Source organism: Condylura cristata, unplaced genomic scaffold (genome assembly GCF_000260355.1).
Source record: "Condylura cristata isolate star-nosed mole 26May11 unplaced genomic scaffold, ConCri1.0 scaffold00010, whole genome shotgun sequence".
Lineage (NCBI taxonomy): Eukaryota > Metazoa > Chordata > Mammalia > Eulipotyphla > Talpidae > Condylura > Condylura cristata.
Window position 1 is genome coordinate 58,064,541 of NW_004567111.1, and position 16,101 is coordinate 58,080,641.

The window sequence follows — 16,101 nt, forward strand, 5'->3', positions numbered from 1 at the left end:
AGTGGCTTAAGCTTCTCAGTGCAGTGCTTTAACCGCTGCGCCACCAGGGAGGGCCTACTCTGTCTTTTTATTGGTGGATTTAGTCCATTTAACCTTCAGGATGATTACTGATACATGGAAGTCTGTTATTGCCAATTTTGTTCATTATTTTGTGGTTCTTTTCAACACCTTGTTCAATTTTTTTGTTCATTCCTCTGTAGCTTAATTAGGTATTAGGGGCTCCTTGGAATGACAGTTTAGTAGTAGCAAATTTCTGAATATATTGTTTGTCTGAGTACATCCTTATTTATTTCTCATATAGGAAAGAGAGCTTTGCAAGATAAAGTATTTTTGGCTACCTGTTTTGCCTTTGGTTTTTCTGAATACATCACTCCATTCTCTTCTTGCCCATCATGTTTTTCAGAGACGTCTATGGTTAATCTAATCAGTTTCCTTTTATAGGTTTCCTGTTTCTTTCCCCTCATCAGCTTCATTATTTTTTTCTTTGTCTTTTGTACTCTTGGAAACTTTATTACTCTGTGTTTTGTAGTCTTCCTTTAATTATGATAGTTTGGCATCCTTTTAGCTCCCTATATGTCTATTTTCATTTCCTTCTTAAAGTTAGAGAAGGTTTCTTCAGTTTCCTTGAATAGCATTTCAGCTCTCTTCTCTTTTCTCCTTCCTGGGTTCCTTTGAATGTCACATCATTCTCAAAGTTGTCCTTCATTCTTCCTTTGTAGCTCTCTTTCCTTTTTGGTTCTTTTCTTATCTGCATGAAGTATTCACAAATAATTATTCAGGTTTCTCCTTGCTGTTGCAGGAGTCAGTGCTATCAAATCATTTCTAGCTACTGTGGCATGACTTTGATCCCAATCATAGAGTTAACCTACATAGAGTAAAGCAGACCTTTCTTGTCTTGCTAGCTGATCCCCTCAGCAGTTTTTTTCAGTAGATTTGCCTGTTCTGCTCCCCACTCTGTCTCTGGTGAGTCCTCTTACCACCAGTCTGCCCTCACACCTCTGGCCTATACCCCAGTTCTTGTTTGCACAAAAATATAAATCTTTTTTTTTTTTAAGAATACTTTTCTTAATACTCTTCCATCTTATATATTCTGTTTTCATGGTTTCTTTCTAGTTTTTTTTTACACCCTGTATTCATCTGTTTACATCTTGAGGTTCCTTTATTTTCTTATTTGAAGTTTCTGTCTTGATCTTCTCTTCATCTATTGTTCTCATAGTATTTTCCTTTTCTGTTTCTTGTATTTCTGATTTGTTTTTCTTACTTTTGTTTGTATGTCTGAGTTCTTTAGCCTTCTTATGACATTTTTGAGATTCTTCATCTGACAAATAAATCTTCTGTGTCAATTTCAGATTCTTCATCTGACAAATAAGAAATCTTCTGTGTCAATTTCATTGAGTACTGGAGTTTGATTTTCTCTCTGCAGTGTGTTGTTTGCTAAGGGCTTCCCTGCCATTTATATTTTTTCCTTCGCCCCACTGTTTGCCTTAGATTTGCTCTGATACCATTTGGGGTTTGTTGTGTGTTTGTATGTCCTTCTCCACTATTTTTGGGGTTTACTTGTTGTAGGACACAGCTAATGGGATCTTTCAGGACCTGGGGTGGTACTAGAACCTCCCTCAGAGCACTCCTCGGCCTTAAATATTAAGTCAAGAGGCTGAGTTGTTCGGACCTCACCTCACCCAGGAATGGTGGCTGAAGACCTGTTTCTAGTTGTCGATAGGTCAGAGAGTTGCTAAAGATTCCTTATACAGAAGAAGGTCCTAAGGCTGACAGGAATGCACTTTCTTGTGCAGGTGGGGATCTGTCATGAATAGTTAAGTTTTGCAAGTTTGTGATTCTGTCCTCTATCTGCTCCTGAGGAGCTGGCTGCAGGGGCTCACCAAGGAGTTCTTGAGGGCCCCAATTTAGAGCAAATCCCTGCAAGGCCCAGACTAATTTAATCTCAAAAATTAGGAAGAATAATTTAGGATAACAGAACTCAAAAAGTGGTAACTTATTGCTTTTCTTATCTATGAAAAATTTTTTGAAAACCTGACTTTCAAAGATACTGTCTACTATATTTATGTTGAGCCATTTTCTTACTGTGTTTCTCTGACCCTTCCATACTCAGTACTGAGTTGAGTAGCAATGCTGAGAATTGCTACTGGTCACAAGATATAATTTGCTACATGGGATTAAAAGTGAATGTTTGAAAAAAAAAAAAGTGAATGTTTGAGGCCTCCTTGGTAGCTTAGGGGTTAAGCTCACTGCTACCACCATGAAATCAGCTTGAGTTCAATCCCTGGTCAGGGAGCTAACCCACATGGAGTAGAAGACCTCTCTTATCTTGCCTGCTGCTCCTCTTTCTGCAGTGTATTTCAGTGGATCTGCCTGTTCTGCTCCTCACTCTATCTCTGATTAATCTCTCACCTCCCCTTCTCTGGCCTGCATCCCAGTTATTCTATGCAAAAATAAAATATTTTTTAAAAATTTAAAAATTATGAATGATTGAAAGCTCAACAATCAAGTTCAGTATATAGGATACCATATCATTTTAGAACATGTCAGTCTTCTGTTTCAAAGCTTCAAAGTTCCTTGTTGCTGTTTAGTTAAAAAAACTCCAATTCTTGGGTTTCCCTGGTGGTGTAGGGCTTTAAGTCTCAGCACTATCAAGCTATTGCCAACCACGGAGGCATGAGTTCGATCCCCAGCCAGGGAGCTAATCCACATGGCACAGCAGACCTCTCTCCTATCTCCCCTCATCAGTGGATCTCAATAGATCCACCTGTTCTATTCCCCACTCTGTCTCTGGTGAATCACCTCACCCCCTGCACTTCTGGTCTAGACCTCAGTTCTTGTATGCATAAATAAAAATAAATCTTTAAAAATAAAAGATTAAATCACAGTTTCCCTTGTAATTTCCTAACTATGTAAATGATAAATATATCTCTTGCTGAAACACAGCAAATCCTAGGGAGCCAAGGTTGAATTAGTTGGTGGGTCCTCTCCTGCATGTTCAATACTGCAGGATACAACTCAAAAGCAGATGCATGATGAAAGAACAGAAGTAAGTGTTTATTTACACAAAGAGTAAGAAAAGAGAGAGCTAAGAGTGAGAGAGAAAACTTGTCTGGTAAGTGTTAAGATGCTGCCTGTCCTACCCTAAAGAGAGTACACTGAGCAGACACTGAGGTGCAAGCCAAAGCCATACATGGCAAATTAGAAGATTTCTCATAGTCACTCCCTTTTTTCAATTATTTTGTTACCAGACAAGTTGGCAACCACAAAGTTACTGGACACCCATGGTTGATCAGCCCAAGTATCCTTTCCTTGCGTTGGTAACCTTAGGGTGCAAAAGTAATTAGAACACACCTAACAGAATTTGATTTGAAAATTATTAAATAAGTCGTGGATTAAATTTTTAGTTTGGAGGTTCTGTTTCTTGTTCTCCTCTTCTGCTATTTCTGCCATTGGTTCTGGGTTAGCAGATAGTATGTCTGGTGTCAACAAGGTACATTTTATACTATTGGAGTTCATATGGGCACATAGTTGGAGCACAGTTACTGATATGAACTTTGGTTTTTGCTTTTGTTTTTTAAAGGTTTATTTATACATACAAGAACTGGGGTGCAGGCCGGAGGTGTGGGAAGTGAGAGGTTTCAACAGAGACAGAGTGGGGAACAACACAGATAGATTGAAGCACACTGCCAAGGGGAGCAATGGATGGACAGGTGAGGTCTGCCACGCCATGTGGGTCACCTCCCTGGCCGGGGATTAAACTCAAATTCCTGCTGCAGTGGCTTCAAATAGCTTCATAGTGCTTTACCCCATTGTGCCAACAGGGAGGGCCCTGATATGAATTTTGGATTTTTGTTTCTGGGGTTCCTCTTAGCTATGGTGCACAAATGTTATTTGGTGAGAGGTGATATTGTAAAAATGCAAGAGCAGGTACAGATTGCCGTCCAGAAATCAGATTTGGGGAAGGTGGAAGTCCATTTGATGTTTCAGAAGAAAGGGGAACAGCCTTTCCCTTATAGTGGTAACAGAGAGACCCAAGAAGAGGAGGACCACCACTTAACGGAAACTTTGAATCCACCAGTGGAGACTTCCTCCTATGTGGCAGCACCTCCTGAGGAGATTGTGAGTTTCCACAAGCCTTACCACCTCCTTCTCATACTAGATGAGGTACGCAGTTTGGCCAAGGGAATTGCTCTGGGCCAGGACAGTTTCCTCTTTGTCAGTTCCCAAAGGAGGGATTGAATGAACGGTGTCAGCCTGCTGGATATTATTGGTCTTATACCTTTTTTTTTTTTCCCCCAGGAAATCCCTTAAATTGGAAAGCTTGTCCCTTCACACTGACAAGACCTTCAAATGATAGCAGATTTGTTTGCCTCAATTTTTGCCTTCCATCAGCCAAGTTGGGCAGATATAAATTTGTGTTAAATACCTTGCTAACAAGTGATGAGCAAAGGATGGTCTTGGGGAAGCTAGAGAAAAATCTGGTCAACTGCCCTTGGAGGATATGGTAAACTAGCATTGGAGGAGGCTGATCCTTTGGTAGACCCTAACTGGGATCCCAGTAACAGAGACATGGAAGTGTTGATGCACTATCAAAAATGCCTATTAGTAGGGCTAATGCAGGGGATCCCAAAATGAAAGCATTTTGGAAAAATATTAGATGTACATTAAAAAGTTAATGAAGATCCTTCTGAACTCTTAAAACAAATTACGCAGGAATATAGCCGATGTACAGATGTAAAAACCCTGATGCTCCAGAAGACACTAGGATGGTAAATATGACGTTTATTGTCCAGGCTACTTCAGATATAAGGAGAAAGTTAACTAAGATTGAGGGTGCTGTAGAAAAGTCTCCTTCCCAATTAGTAGACATTGCATTCAAAGTTTACAATGGAAGAGAGGAAAGGAGACCTAGGCTTGCGATGGTATTGTGGAAAGTGAGTACAGGACAGGGTTCAGAAGAAAAAGAAAAGGGCCAAAAAGAGAACCTCTAAAGGGAGATCAAGGTGCATATTGCAGAGAGGAAGCCATTGGAAAAATAGATGTTGTTGGTCAGGAAAATTATGTCGGTAGTCAGAAATAGGTAAAGAGACAAGGCATGAGAAAAATGTGAAAAAGGAAAAGAAGCCCATGAAATCTCAAAATAGGGATTCATGTAAACACTGTAAAATGGAAAATGGGCAAAATATGAGCATGACTTTATCCAGAGTGATAATGGGCCTGCATTTGTCTCTGAAATTATTTATGCAGTATGCAGTGCTTCCCAGATTAACTGGAAATTGCATGGTGCATGGAAACCACAATCTTCTGGACAAACTGAAAAGTGAACCACACTTTAAAGAAGCTCTTGACAAAATTGTGCCAAGAAACACAATTGCATTGGGACCAGGTATTACCCCTTGCCCTACTTTGGATAAGAGTGGCACCTAGAAGTGAGCTACAATTAAGCCCCTTTGAAATTGTGTTTGGTAGACCCTTCCAGGCCCCAGTTCTGAAAGCCACTCCAGATATAGAACAGGATTGTAGGGTCACACAATATGTGAAACACATCTAGGAGGTTTGGGCAGTAATACACAATTTTGCAGTATCAAGGACATCTATGCCTCCTGATGAACTATTACATCCTTTTAGACTTGCAGATCAGGTCTTACTCAAGAGTTGGCAGAGCAGTGATGCCCAAAACCAACTGTCAGAGAAATGGAATGGTCCACATGACGTTGTTACTGACCACACATACTTTTTTGAAACTTGCAGGCATAAAACCCTGGCTCCATCACTCCAGAGTTAAGAAAGCCCCAGATGGAACTGACATACAGACTAAATCCCACTGGTCTTGTGAACCTATTGAAGACCTGCAATATTTATTTAAGAAAAAGGAAAAACTTTAGATGGTAGAACTTTTATTCTTTTTCAGGTTTGTAGTAGTGGACTTCAGAATACACTTTCTGAAATACCCTGAGATGACAGACGAACTCTAATTATTCTTTTTCCTTTGGAAACATTTAAGAATATTACTATGACATCGTGCAATTATGTTAGCAGTATTTAAAAAATATATATTTTACTACACAATAAGGCCTTCAGTCTTGTTCTTAATATTTCCTTGGAAAATTTTTTTCTTCTGTTTGTTTTTTAATCATTTGGCCTATATTAGTAAAACTGCAGTTATATATGATTCCACATGGCATAACTAAGAATACTGTCTGTCCCGATAAGTTGAATGTATATATGTCTTTTACTTGTGTTTAATTGTCTTGGCCTCGAAGTATTCTAAATTGGTTTGGATGGTGCCTAAACAAACAAACAAATGAAATTGTAATCTTCATGGTAATTTGTTTAAAAAAGAGTTGTATTGGTATATGTATATATAGATATATTTTCTCTTATTTGGGTTAATAATGTCAGTCATATGGAAGGTTGGAATAACTGAGGTTTTGGGAAAAAATAGAGCCTCTAGTTATAAAATAAGAAGAATAAGAAAACTACATGGCGGCCCTCCCTGGTGGCGCAGCAGGTTAAAGCACTGCACTGAGAAGCTAAAGCCACTTCCGCATGAGTTCGAATCCCGCCTGCCCCGGAGGTGACCACATGGTGTGGCAGACCTCTCCTGACCCGCCCGCTGCTCCCCTCAGCAGTGTACTTCGTCGATCTGCCTGTTCTGCTCCCCACTCTGTCTCTGGTGAAGCTTCTCACCGTCCCTGAGCTTCTGGCCTGTACCCCAGTTCTGTATGTACAAATAAATAAATCTTTAAAAAAAAAAAAAAAAGAGGCCCTCCCTGGTGGCGCAGCGGGTTAAAGCACAGCACTGAGAATCTGAAGCCACTTCCGCATGAGTTCGATTCCCGCCTCCCGCCTGCCCCGGAGGAGACCACATGGCGTGGCAGACCTCTCCTGACCCGCCCGCTGCTCCCCTCAGCAGTGTACTTCATTGATCTGCCTGTTCTGCTCCCCACTCTGTCTCTGGTGAAGCTTCTCACCGTCCCTGAGCTTCTGGCCTGTACCCCAGTTCTGTATGTACAAATAAATAAATCTTTAAAAAAAAAAAAAAAGAAAACTACATGGCTATGGTTTAAATATCAACATTGTCTTACTGAACTGAGCTGGAGCTTTCACAGAATTGGGATTGTCTTTGCTTTATTATTATTATTATTATTTGTGACAAAGCTTTCCAGAATTCTAAATTGAAAATGCAATTTGGTAACTTGTCATTTGGTTCTTCGAAGGAAGTTTTGTGGAACCTCAGTAGAGCTCCTGAGACACTCCACAAAATTCACATCAATTTGTCTAATTTGGTATATACAGTAATATAAAACTGGGAAGGAAGCATTGTCACTTGAAAAAGGTAAACCTCTGTCATGAACACAACGGTTAACTTTTTTTCTAAAACATGTACAAAAACTAATTTCTTGATATGTATGTAACTTATGAATGTTGATCATTGTCTTGTCATACTATATATTCATTGCTCTGATATTTGCAGAAATTGTTTCTGAAGAACCGAAAAAAGATTTTTTTTGTTTCCAGTAACAGCTCTCAACAGATTCTAATTGATTAATCTTTTGACAGTGTGTACATATTTTCCACAAAGACCTGAATAGACTGATTTTACTAAGTTTTGTTTGAAATACTACTGACATTTTTGTTTGTTTGATTCAAAGCCAGTTTCTTTGCTTTGAATGACCTGGATCTACAATAATGTTCTAATTTTTTTTTTTTCAACAGAGCTAATTTTGTTTCTATTTCTTCTCTCCCCTTGATACCAACACAGTATAAAAATTGTAGTAGTAATTTTTACTACTCACGAGTCTGTTTTTGCATAACTTCAACAGGGTATTTTGTATGTAAACTATAGAAATTGGCAATGTGCTTCAGTGGCTTTGCTTGGCATTCTCCAGGAAATTCAAACAGAGCTGAAGGAAGAAGATGAACATCTGCTGCTTTGTTTGTAGGGTTCCAGGGACCTCCAAAGAAGGTGAGGAAGCTTGCTCCATTGGAAGGACTGGACAACCCGAGAGAAACATTGAGCCCTGGTAACCTTGAGAAGAGGTGACCCCAGGTGGGATCTGCTGGAACTGATGTTATTCCTGAAGCCTACATGGACTGGACATCAACTGTTCACTCTTATACTACATGGACTGTACCAACAATGCCAACTAGAAATTGCTATTTGATTAGTCTACCTTGTAATTTCATGCAAAAATAGAAATATGGTTTAATGGTAGCTTGAATTTGTAAATAGGTTGTATATTGTTAAATTAAGTTGGGATCAAAGTTGAGAGAACTTGTTTTTAGAGAAGTTAAACAACTTTTAAAAAATTTTTTTTCTTGTTCCTATTATTTTGAGATACACACACACACACACATATGTATATTCCAGAAGTTTTTTTTCTCTCCACCTATAATGATGGAGTATTTTCCAGTAATGACCATCATACTAGTTATTCATGAACACTGCTGGTGACTGCTGCTTCTTTCGCATACACTTAAAACCTTATGAAGACTGGAAACCTTATGGCAACTGTCTCTTAAGACTACACCCTGAGATCTTGTGCCACCATAGATATGGTGATATGCCGCGGACCAGCACAGCAGGAGCAGGAGACAAGTTCAGGGATTTCAATTCGGGCACAGGGTGGACAAGGATGAGGCTGAGTGACAGACAGACACGACTTCTAGGAGTGCATATCTGAATATGATTTATTTTTAAGAGTGCAGAGCATTTATACAATATTTCTTGGCAAGCAAATATAGGGATACAGTGATTCTTTTAATAGAAGTGACAGGTAGTGCATTAATTTCTTTTTGTTTCTGAGATGTTTTCAGGGGCCCAAAACCAACTTGGGGCCCTAGGAAACCACTGTGTATTCAAGGTTCAGTGCTGCTAAACAAATGCCCTATCTATCACCTATGCCTTTCTAATCCTTTTAATTACTCTCCCCATTTATTTCACAAGCCACCTGGTGTACAGGAGTTAGTTGTATAATAGAATTCAAGATTGTAGCAGAGTTTCTCAGAATTAAATCAGTATCGAGAACAGAGGAAGTTATATTCCTTTCAAGAGTATCATTAGAAACGAAGCACAGTATCCATAACATATTTTTTGTTCAGTGCGTTGTGTGTCAACAGAATCAGAAAACAAATCAAAAGTTACAGTGACCATTTGAGAATCAGCCATTCTTCTATTCCTGGAGGGCCATGTATTCCTCCCGTATGCCCGGTACCTTGACCATGCCAAGCTCTAAGGATTTCTCACTTAGGCGCCATGGGAGGGGATGTGGCATTTCCCCCCTTTTTGTTGTTAAGCTGAATTTCATAAAGGTCACGTTGAGCAATACTCAGGGATGAGTAAGTTATTTTAAAAAGAAAAGGTAGCAATAAGCACAATAATAAAACAAGGCCTCCAATGGCAGCTATAGAAATTAAGGAGGTAAGCCAATGTTTAGGATTAAGAGGTTGGAGAGAAGTGGACAAGGTTTCTGCCAAAGAATGAATGTCAGAAACATCTATATGAGCCTTACTAATAGTGGTGATTTCTGATTGTAACTGTTCCATATTATGAGATAAGTCATTATCTCTCCAAATTCCCAAAAGATGATTTCTAGTATTATTTCAATTAAAGGAAGAATTATATGGCAAGGGAGTAACACAAATATACTTAAAACTAGCATGGCAGCGTGTGGAAAGCTGAACTTTAAGATTCTGTACTTCCTGGCCTATAGCCAAGACTGTTTCTTCTAAAGCATTAAGTTTCATTTTTAATTTTTTATCAATGGCTTGCTGCTCTGCTAAAGCTAAAGAGACATTTTTGTTAAGGTCATTAACAAAGTGTGTCGTTTTAACCTCCGAGGCTAATGTGACAGCTGAAAATGAAAGTGAAGTAACAATGGCAATAAGTGCACTAATACCTAAAATTAAAGCCACTATAAAACGTTTAGGACAGAGAAGTGATTCCATTTGCTGCAAAATTTGTAAAGCAGTATTATCATACCATGAAATAATCGTTACAAAGGAAGGTTAACAAAATCATAATAGAGTAACTTTTTTTTTTAAAGATTTATTTATTAATACAGAACTGGGTACAGGCCAGAGGCTCAGGGGCGGCGAGAGGCTTCACCAGAGACAGAGTGGGGAGCAGAACAGGCAGATCGACGAAGTACACTGCTGAGGGGAGCAGCGGGCGGGTCAGGAGAGGTCTGCCACGCCATGTGGTCACCTCCGGGACAGGCGGGAATCGAACTCATGTGGAAGTGGCTTTAGCTTCTCAGTGCTGTGCTTTAATCCGCTGCGCCACCAGGGAGGGCCTGGAATAACTCTTATTTGTGCTGGAATGAGCACAGTTGGTCACATTACAATTATAATACAAAATATGATAAGAATTACCTTGAGAAGAAATAGTGACAGATGACGAAGTACCAAAAAGAAGAGCATATGTACCGAAGTTATCATACAATTTATCATCTAAATCAACAGGTAATATAGTACAAGGAGTTTAACAGACAACCAATACAATTAGTTATGATTTTTTAAGTTACAGTCAGTGGAGGAAGAACCAAAGTATCTTCAGTAGCAGAGCTGTAAGCTGTACTCGAGTGAAACATTTATAGGAGACAAAAGTCTACAAGTTGGTCTTGGGAGTGGTGGAAGCCCGTGAGCCATGGTTTTGAATAATCCATCCAGGATCTAGAAGAGTGAGTCGGCATCCTGTAGAAAAAATAGAAGCTTAGACTCGCCCACAAGTTAGTAATATATCTTGTCGTTTTTATAATTTTATCAGCAGGTCTTTGTTAGTGTTTTGGTTAGAACTGTTTTGGCTCCCAGTAGAGAAAATTACAATTAAGAAAGTTGATAACAGGGCCCTCCCTGGTGGAGCAGCGGGTTAAAACACTGCACTGAGAAGCTAAAGCCAATTCCACATGAGTTCGATTCCCACCTGTGCCCGAAGTGACCACATGGCGGGGCAGACCTCTCCTGGCCTGCCCACTGCTCCCCTCAGCAGTGTACTTCGTTGATCTGCCTGTTCTGCTCCCAACCCTGTCTCTGGTGAAGCCTCTCACTGCCCCTGAGCCCTGAGTTCTGTGTGCTTAATAAATATAATCTTTAAAAAAAAAAAGATAGTTGATAACAAATAAAACATAATTTAATATTATGTCCATAAGTGTATTTATAATCTAATTTTTAAGACTAAGATATTATTTTAATAAAAACATATAACCATAAGATTAATCAGTTTTCCTTTATATGAATAAACCTGCCAAATATGCCATAGGGTTACTATGATTTATCTTTACATATATATATATATATATATATATATATATACTTATTTATATACACACATACACATTTTTGATCAAGAAAGAAAAATACTTTAAAGGTGTGCCAATTCGAAAAGGCATTAAAGTAAAAAAAAAAGCAAATACTAAAAACTATTTTGCAATGAAAAAAAATTAATTGGTTGGTTAAATGAATGAAAAATGAGGACTGTGCAGTGAAAAGCAACTTATATATAGCATCCCAGTTGATGAAGCAGAAAACCTATTACATTTGGTTTCCAAGGAATTTAAATTTTGAAGTAAATTTTGAAGTATTACAACCACCTATTTTATGTAGATTTTTGATACCATTATTAAAACTCTAAAGTCTGTATTAGGTTTATCAAAGAAACACTGGTAAATTTTAGTATTCATAAATTTTAAGTTTTGACTAATATATAAATATAGTAAGCACCAAATTATTGCAATAAGCTATTGTAGAACAATAGATTTAACATTATTTACTATTTACACATCAAAGAATTGATACACGTTTTTAGAAAACAATGTTGACAGTTGTGTTTGTCAAAGACTGTGACAATGCTTCCTTTTTTGTTTTTTATTTATTACAGATGCCAAATTGGATAAATTGATCTGAATGTCTATGAGAGGGAGAAATTTTGTGGAGTGGCTCAGGAGTGGTATGAAATCAAAAGGGGGGAATTGTTAAAGGGAAAGATGTCCTAAAAGAACTCTGCAGTCTTGTGGACTCCACGGGTGGCAACTCCAGCTTTCTGGATTCCACCCCTTACTTCAGTGATTGGAAAACTACAAACTACAGTAACAAGGAGAGAACTGCAAGGACCTAAGGGCGGAGCTAAGCAGGCATTCTGGGACTTTGGGGGATAAATAGGGAGTGGTTTTCCAACTGATACTCTGGAGAGGTAATGGTTTTCTCTCTCTGGAGCAGCTGCTCTCAGTCCATGTGACTGGGGGGAAGCAGTGTTAGTATGGGACTAGAGCTCCAAGTTTGCCTCTCTGATAAAGTATTCCAGTTACTTTGTATCCCTCTCTTTCCCTAGGTTGTTTCCTTTTCCTCCCCTCCCCCCACTTTTTTTTAAAGAATAAACCCATTACCCTTTTTGTGTATGTCTGCAGAAAATTACATTATGAGTGTGTGGGTGAGACCCCACGGACAGGCAGCCCAAGGCCACTCTGGATTACCCAGTAACATGACGGATGTGTGTGTGCATAATAATGAACAACTATATATCAGAGACATTTTATAGGGTTGGAGTGGGGAATGGGATCAAAAATCGTTGGGGTGGGCATGGGACTATGGTGATGGCACACGGGTGCATTGGTTATGGGAAGTCCACGGGGATTACAACTGAGACCTGCCTGTTCTGCTCCCCACTCTGTCTCTAGTCAATCTTCTCACCTCTGCATCTCTGGCCTATACCCCAATTTTGTATGCATAAATAAATCAATCTTTTAAAAAAACTAATGGAACTGTTAATGAACTATTCCTCATGGTGTTACCATTTGTATTATGTAATGTTTTTACTTGTGAAGGTATAAATTGTACTTTTTGTGCTGCAAAACATAATTGTTTGTAGTTAACATATATTTGTAGCTAAGACAATAGGGAGGTGTTCTATTGATCACCATAGAAATGGTGACAAAAATTGAAAGTGGGGAATTGTTACCAGAACCCAGCTGCATTAGCTGCAGAAGCCGGGAGGAGTAGTGGTTCTCTCCCTGCTGCTCCACCACAAGTCAGTTTCTCCTCAGAGCTCAATAACTGCTTTTTTTGCAGTGGATCAATCAATTTCATGCTATGAGCTAATTGATGCTAAATAGTCCAATCAGACTTGTGGGTGAAAGAAGCTATAAGCCAGGGTTAGAGGGAGCTAAGGAAGAGCCCCCAAACAAGAAATGAAGAAGAAGGGAGCCCCTTAAGATAAGAGCCCATGAAGAAAGACCAAGGAATGAAAAGAGGGCCCCTGAGAAAAAACGACACACCAGATCCAGAAGAAAGGGAAGACTCCATTTCTGGCCTGTGAAGAAAAAAGAGGAAGAGACGCATCAAGCAGCCACCCACCAAGGAGAGAAGAGAAGCCAAAGGACTCTGTCACAGACTGGACCTTAGTCCTGTACCTGACACTGACAGGAGCACCAAAGGCCCTGGCTGGGCCTGGTGTCTCAAAGAGTTGCTGGTTGTTGGTATAACCCAATAACTTACAAAAGAACTGTTAATACTGACACTGCCTCTCAGGAACCAGTAGTGACCATCACTTTGGGCCTGGGCACTCCTGGTGACCATTGGCAACTATCGCTGATCTGATGCTATCTGGGTGATAGAGCCAGCCACTTGTGGAAACTGTAAGTTCTTTGTTTCCCCTGTTTGTAAAATAAGCCGCATTGTTTTCTGGAGCCTAAGTTATTTTGGAATTGTGTGCATGGATGAGAACCCATAGACAGCGACCTGTCCTCAGGCACTGCCTTTTATTAAGCTATAACCCACAGGCCCCTATTAGGTGGTTATTGTATTTCTGTAGCCCTTGGTTTTGTTTTTTGGCCTTTTAGCCTTTTGGGGCTTTTTGGTGACTCTCCGGTGTCAGAGCCCAGGAAGGATGGCTGTTCCAGCCTTCCATCTGGCCTCCTGCTTGTTGGTCTTTTGTGGGGCTCTCTGACCGTTTCAATTTTTTTTTAAAGATTTATTTGTACATACAGAACTGGGGTACAGGCCAGAGGCTCAGGGGCGGTGAGAGGCTTCACCAGAGACAGAGTGGGGAGCAGAACAGGCAGATTGTGAAGTTCACTGCTGAGGGGAGCAGTGGGTGGGCCAGGAGAGGTCTGCCCCGCCATGTGGTCACCTCTGGGGCAGGTGGGAATCGAACTCATGTGGTGGTGGCTTTAGCTTCTCAGTGCAGTGCTTTAATCCGCTGTGCCACCAGGGAGGGCCCTGTTTCAATTTAACTATCAAAGTTCCAGTATCATTTAACTGCCTAAGTCCAGCAGCTTAACTGCTAAGAGTATCAACAGCATAATTGCCCAAAACCCAAGTTAGTTCAATTGTCAAAAGCCTCAACTCGGCCCTTTTCCCCATCAGTCACCCTAACCACCTATCCCCCACTTGGGATGGAGGCTGAAAGCTCCACTTTCTACCAAGGATTTAGCTATAAATTACACCCACTGGCTTAGAGATAACTAATTGTTATGTTAATTAAGGCAACTTTTCGAAAACTCCTGAAGATGCAGGATGATTACCCTGGAGTTTTAGAACTTCCAGGCCCACTCCTCTGACTTCTGAGGAGGAAAAGGAACTAGAGATTGAGTCCAGTTCTTAATGGTCAGTAAGGTAACCTGTTGTGCCTACTATATGAATATTCCATAAAAGACCAAAAAGGAGGGTTTCATGAGCCTCTAAGTTGGTGAACATGCAATTTAGAGGAGAATGTCATTCCTGGAGAGGTCATGGAAGCATTGTACTTTCTCCCAATGTTTGTTCTTTCCATTTCTTTAAAATAAAGTTATTTGTACCTTTGTTATCCTTTTTTTTTTTTTTAATTTATTCACTTAAGCATACAGGACTGGGGTACAGGCTGGGGGGGGGCGGAGTAGTAGGATTCACCAGAGACAGAGTGGGGAGCAGAACAGGCAGATGTATGGAAATACACTACTGAGGGGTACAGTGGGCAGATCAGGAGAGGTCTGCCACGCCATGTGAGTCATCTCCATGGCTGGGGCTTTTGGGGCTTTTTGGTGTATACTGCTGAGGAGAGTAGTGGGCTGCACCATGTGGATCACCTCCACATGGAACTTGCACTGAAGTAGCTGCAGCTAGCTTGCAGTGCCATGCTTTAACCCGTTGCACCATCATAGAGGGTCTGTGTGACCCTCTCTATGGTTTCTGACATATTTCACTTATCACAATCCCTTCTAGCTCCAATGATGTGGCCTCAGATCACATGAACTTACTATTTTTTGGTCACTGAATAGTATTCCATTGTGTCTATATACCACATCTTCTTGATCCATTGATCTACTTGAAGGTATATAGATTGTTTTCATACCTTTGGTTGTTATAAATAGTGCTGCAATTAACATATTACTATCAGTTTCATTTTGAGAGATTATTTTTGTGTTCTTTGGGTAGATTCCTAGGAGGTAAATCACTGGGTCATATATTAGATCCATTCTTAGTGTTTTGTGGAATCTCTATACAACTTTCCATGGTGGACCAGTCTATAGTAGTGCAATAGTGTAGAGGAATTCCTTTTTCTTCTACATCCTCCCAGTACTTGTTTCTTTCTTTTCATTGTGGGCCATTGTCACAGATGTAAGGTGGTATCTTTCTGTGGTTTTGATTTGCATTTCGCTGGATATAAGTGATTATGAACATTTTCTTATGTGCATCTTGGCTCTGTTAGAAAAGCAGCTATTTAGTTCTCCTTCCTATTTTTTGATTGGGTGAAAAAGGAAATGGGCTCTTAGATTATAATCTCAAAAATTCAAATACAGGATTCTTGTGGGTTTTGAGCCATTATAGGAAGGAATTTTACCAATGGCTTTCTGAGAAAGAATACTATTTTCAAATTGTTGGAGAAGTGTCCTTAAACATTAGGAAGTGTTAGAAAAGTGGCATTTTAAAGTAGATTTCTGAAATGTGACCCTGGAATCTGTACTTTTAACATATTCCAGAAAATTGTGATGCAGGCTTTTGCCAGATCACACTTTTTGTTTGTTTCTTTTTCAAATCACACTTTGAAAAACACTGGGTGAGGAGCAGTTCATTAACATATTTACATGTATCAAGTACATGATGGAACTGCAGGGAGAAATTGAT